Source organism: Dioscorea cayenensis, chromosome 1 (assembly GCF_009730915.1).
Source record: "Dioscorea cayenensis subsp. rotundata cultivar TDr96_F1 chromosome 1, TDr96_F1_v2_PseudoChromosome.rev07_lg8_w22 25.fasta, whole genome shotgun sequence".
NCBI lineage: Eukaryota > Viridiplantae > Streptophyta > Magnoliopsida > Dioscoreales > Dioscoreaceae > Dioscorea > Dioscorea cayenensis.
In genome coordinates this window covers 19,928,012-19,933,799 of record NC_052471.1, presented here as the reverse complement: position 1 = coordinate 19,933,799, position 5,788 = coordinate 19,928,012, and the positions used below count along the sequence as shown (strand labels likewise).

At 40.5% G+C, this 5,788-nt stretch overlaps 1 non-coding gene across 1 annotated transcript; it reads left to right on the top strand.

Annotated features, from left to right (window-relative positions):
• Window positions 1-563: 563 nt before the first annotated feature.
• On the top strand, window positions 564-670 carry LOC120266606. The gene has a single exon (XR_005538210.1). It is a non-coding gene; the product is annotated as a small nucleolar RNA R71 (small nucleolar RNA).
• The last annotated feature ends 5,118 nt before the right edge of the window (window positions 671-5,788 follow it).

The window sequence follows — 5,788 nt, the reverse complement described above, 5'->3', positions numbered from 1 at the left end:
CTTATCTAAGTCGGTCATCAGGTTTTGTCAACCCTGAAACTATATTATCCATGTTTGGGCTTGTTGTTGTGGTTGGAAACCCGGTGATGCCATAGTCTTCTTGATTACTCCATGAAAGGTTTAGGTGGCTCCTCCACCTCTGATTATAGGTCTTGCTATACGGATTTCCTTGACCTGTCATTAGATTACCTACAAAATCAACCTGTTCTATGGAAGTAGTACCACCAATCAAAATAGGACAATCAGATGGCCCAGGTTCTCCCACATACCCAGTGCAACTTATTGCAGCCGCCACTCTAGGAGAAGTTAGGGTGTCTAACTTCCTACTTAATGACTCAACCTGGGCAGCCAATGATGTGACTTCATCGATCTCATGAAGTCCAGCTACCTTTTTTATATCCCAGTTATCCCGCTGATAATAGTTTATAGCTATTTCTTCGATGAGATGTCGGGCTTCTTCGGGGGTCTTGCCTCCTAAGGTACATCCTGTTGCACCATCAAGTAACTGCTTCATGCTTGGGTTCAACCCACGATAGAATCTCTGAATAATCATTCACTCGAGGAACCCATGTTGAGAACATTTCCACAGGAGTTCCTTGAACCCATCCCATGTCTCAAAAAGAGACTCTAATTCTATTTGCACAAAAGAGGATATTTTATTCCTAAGCTTCGCAGATTTTCCTAGAGGGAAATATCAGGCAAGAAAAGCTTCTACCATCTCCTCCCATGTAGTGATTGATTCTCTAGGTAATGAATGTAGCCATTGCTTTGCTCTTCCTTTAAAGGAAAATGGGAAGGCCCTCAACTTTATAGCATCATCTGTTACTCCATTAATCTTAAGCATGTCTGACAACGCCTCTTACGTGTGACCCGCAAGTGCACAGGTTTGTCGAAGTAATAAATTCCAAGTGAGTGGGCTATCGTATCCACAGAGAGTAGGAAATAAACATACCTAAATTGCTACTTAACCGAGTAAAGATGAATAATGATTGTGTTGGTAAGATGTGATGTAAACAGAAATTAAAGGAACAAGAATGAGAGGCACAAGTAAGTGAGAGGTAAGACAATCGATAGAAATGGGGTACTCAGACAATGCTCCCCCTAGGAATTATGCTTCAAGCACAAGACCTACTATTATACTTCATAATTAATGCTTAATGAGTCGTGGAAATCCTAAAGCACAAGGTCCCAAACCTAAGGTCAACCATGACTAACCTTACACTATGTCCCGGCGGAGAAATCGCTCAGTCTCAACACATCACACTGCACAAGGTTGCATGGAGTTCTAGAGATTCCAAGTGATAAACCCTATTCCTATGTCTAGATCAAACCAATTGGTCCAGGTGAAAGATCCCTAGTTACAATTAAGTTCCAAATACTAAAGTCACTTCATCCCTTTACACTGTTGCTTGCGCAACTAAGCCTCAGCGGAGTTCATCCCTTAGCACTTCACTCTATTGTAACCGCAAAGAGCTTAAGTAAATGGAGGTAGGATAAAACACACCAGAGGGGAAAGGGGACGCTCCGTTACCTCTCAATTCACCCTCTCAACCCTCTCCAATCTAGCTTTATCTAACCCTCATGGCGTGTCACCCATCCTCAAAGATTACCAATATTGACTCTCAATCCTAGTGTCACTCTAGGGGAGAGATCATTCAATAAGCATTTCAGATTAGAACTCAATTAAAAACATCAATTAAGGAAAGCATAATGGAACGTCAAAGAAACAATAACATCCTAGGGTTTACAAAATCCAAGTACCCACTAGGGTTTTAGCTCTCCATGGAGCACAATACAATCAACAACGAAATCGAAAGTAAATGTAAGCAATCCATAGGAAAACCCCCTCGGTATTTGTGTTGATGGTCTTATGCAGTAGCTTCATCTTCTCCAAAGTTCCCCTTGTCTGGGTTAGGGCACACCTCACCGGATCGGTGCCGATGAAAGCTCCCCCAATAACCTTCTTCAAAGTGAAGCGCGGTGTTGAATCCAGAGAACCACTCCAAAGATGTGCGAAAAGCCTCTCAAAACCCTAGCCGACAGCCTCTCAAAAGATGTAGAAAAGTTGGAGAGAAAGGGGAAAGAAGGTTCCCAAAATCAGGCTGAATCGCGGCTTAAATAAAGCTGGAATCGGGCATGCACACGCCCTGTGGATCTGCCACACGGGCCTGTGGAATTTCCACACGAGCATGGGGAATTTCCGCATGCCCGTGTGGATTATCTGGAAATCTGATTTTTGGCCGGCTATAAACAGTAACTGCTACTTTGTCTTCCTACATTGATTTGCTACAGTACCTACTATAGTACTCCGCCGAAACACTCCCAATTCCACACTTATCATCGAGGCAACATAAACGATCGCACATTTATGCTGTAGATCACAACTCTTCTTTAATCAAAAGCCTCGTTGGTGAAGATCTTGCTATCAATGCACAAGTCGGGAGATGCAAATGTGACTACCTTTGTGCCCCTCCCACTCATTGTAATGGCTTGAATACACGGAGGTTGGCACACATTTACGTATCTTACAGCCCCACTTATGTCTTCGCATTTGTTCCTTCCAAGATTCCACCAAATAGTGTATTCACTATATATTTTTGGCTTCTTTTCTCAAAGCATAGCTTCATAACCCTACATGCGCAAAAGAACACCAATACACATGTATTAGCACTAAAACCTGATAAAAGTAATGCTCATTGTAAGAAAAGAATACTTCGTATCACTAATACACAAGCACTTATCAAACTCCCCCACACTTAAGCTTTTGCTTGTCCTCAAGCAAAAATAAAACATTGAAGCATAGAAAAAAGGAAAGATTGAAAGTGCTCGGCCTTAGGTTCACCAGAGCATGCAAGGAAAGCATTCTATGAGTAAGGGGAATTTCAACACTAAATACGAAAAATTAATGCTCTACCTAAAAACCTGAATCAAAATGGACCACAACCCGAAATCATGTAAGTGTGTGTATACTCACTCAATTCAACCCTAGCTATACTCCTCAAAGTTCTAAGTATAAAGGACTTATTTATCTACACAACATAACAAAGCAAAGAGACGGTAGTAGCTTCACACATCCTCTAAGGTAGCCCTTTCCGAAGAGGCCGCTAAGGTGGCTTTCACACTTTTGAGGTGGTAGCTCTTTCTACCGGACTTGTAGCTTTCACTCATCCCATGAGATAGCTCTTTCTCTCATTAGGGCATAACTAGTATCCGACTTATGAGAGTAGTATCAAACTTCATAGGCGGTACCTCTTTTCACCCCAAATGCACAACTAAGCCATATATTTTCTTTCTTTTCTCTTTCCCAATTTTTTATTTGTAAAATAGAACAAGAAAAATAACTAATTAGTCACTTAAAAATAAAACTTGAGTTTCCAAAAGAGTTTAATGAGCGGGTGGTGCAACAAGTGTCAATCGAACAAAAATTCCTAGAAATTAAGGAACAAATTAGAGCATGAAAACATTTAATGTTAAAACTTTCCTAAACTCAAGAATACACTCATTCCAAAAAATTTGAATCTCCATTGGCTACGTGAGCATGTATGTTAATCAAAATTTATGTAAAGGACATGTGCAATATGAAATTCCCCCCACACGTAAGATGTACATTGCCCTCAATGAACACATGCAAGCTCCATAGAAAGTATAGCAATCAAGAAAAGTATGTGGGAAGGGGCAATCGAAAAAATACTCCCATGACTCCTAGTGTTGCGTTTAATGAGCTAAATCCTTGGGAGTAAAGTTCCAACGGGTTGTGAAGCACACATGGCCCACGTTGCGCGTGTCCATGACTAGTTCTCAATTCCCATACTGACAAGACCATCTGCACGCAAACACAAGGAGGTTCAGTGAAGCTCAATAAAAACAAAAACAACTCAAGTATATAAAAGATAGAGCAATGAAATACAACTCAAACAAAAAATAAAAGATAAACTTAAGTCGAAGGGTTTCCTCCGGTCATAACCTGGAGCTATAGCAAAAGAAAGAAAAACAAATCAGAATGATGGAAGAATAAGAAAGTGTGAAATAGAACAAGTGATGAATAGCTAAAATAGCAATGTGCAAAATGCTTCCAAAACGCCTATTCCCCGGCAACGGCAACAAAAACTTTGACACACCTGTTGTGAGTCGTACTACAAGTGCACGGGTTGTTAAAGTAATAAAGTACCCTAGTAAGTGGGTAGTCGTATCCACAGGGAAAGTGTTCAAAAACGCAAGTTTTGCTATTTAACTATAGTTATAATGATTTAAGAATGGTGTGAACAATATCAATAAAAATAGAAATAAAGTAAAGAAGAAAGAGACACAATGGAATAATAAGAGAGGCAATCGATAGAAAAAGGGCACTCGGACATTGCTCACCATAGCACTATTGTTTCAAGTGCAAAACCAATAATTATGTCTCCTAGCTAATGTCTAATGAGTCGTGGAAATCATAAGACACACGGTCCAAAACCTAAGGTCAACCGTGACTAACCCTCACACTATGCGCCTACGGAAAGGAATACTCTCGATGCCTCACGTTGTGTGGCGTTACATGAAGATATGGGGATTCCAAATGATAAATCCTATTCCCTAATATAGATCTAACCCTTTGGGCCAGGCGAAAAATTCCTAGTCACAATCAAGCCCCAGCACTAAGGATTACTTCAACACTTCACTCTATTGCTCATGCAACTAACCCTGAATAGAGTTTGTCTTTGAGCACTTCACTCTATTGTGACTTCATAGAACTCATGGAACGTGGAGGTGGGATAAATCACTTCGGAAGGGAAAGGGGATGTTTCGCTACCTCTCGACTCACCTTCTCGGCCCTCTCCAACCTTACTTTGTCTAACCCTCATGGTGTGTCACTCATCTAGAAGGATTACCAAGATATATTCTCAACCCTAGTATCACTCAAAGAGAAAATCAATTCAACAAGTATTCAAGGTTGGAACTCAATTGAAAACATCAATTAAAGAAACATAATAAAAGATTAGTGAAACAAAATCATCTTTGAGTTCACAAGTCCAAGCACCCACTAGGGGTTTAGCTCTCCATGGAGCAAGATACAATCAATAATGAAATGGAATATAAAAGCTTACAATCTATATGTAAACCCCCCTTGTAGTCCATATCGATGGTCATCTGGAGTTGCCTCATCTCCTCTGAGGGTTCCCTCGTCAAGCCAAGGGCATACCTCGCTGAATCGATACCTACGAATGCTCCCCCAACAACTATCTTTTGAAGGAACATGGTGTCAAAGGCAGTAGAACCACTACAAAGACCTAGCCAAAGCCTCTCCAAACCAAAGCGGCAAGCGCCTCCAAAGATGGGGAAAAGATGAGAAAAAGATTTTTTAACGTGTCTGAATCACGACTTTTAAAAGGGCTGGAATCGCGCATCCATAAGGGCGTGTGGAATTTCACACGCCCGTGTGAATTTCTAGAAGTTGATTTCCTGTGAGCTGTAAATAATAACTGCTATAGTACTTCTGCTACAGCAATTCACAACAGTAAACTACTATAGTACTTTGCCAAAATACTCTCAAATCCACACTTTTCATTGAGGCCACATGAATGGGCACACATCCATGCGGTATATTGTATTGCTTCCTCAATAAAATCACATTGATGACGATCTTGCTAGTATTGAAAAAGTCAGAACAAATGAGTATGACTGACTTTGTACCGCTCCAATTTGTATATTTTTTTGAACATAATTGAGGTTGCCACACACCCAAATGTCTTTGAGAACAATTTATGTTTTCACGTTTGTTCAATCTAAGAACTTAATCAAAAATTGC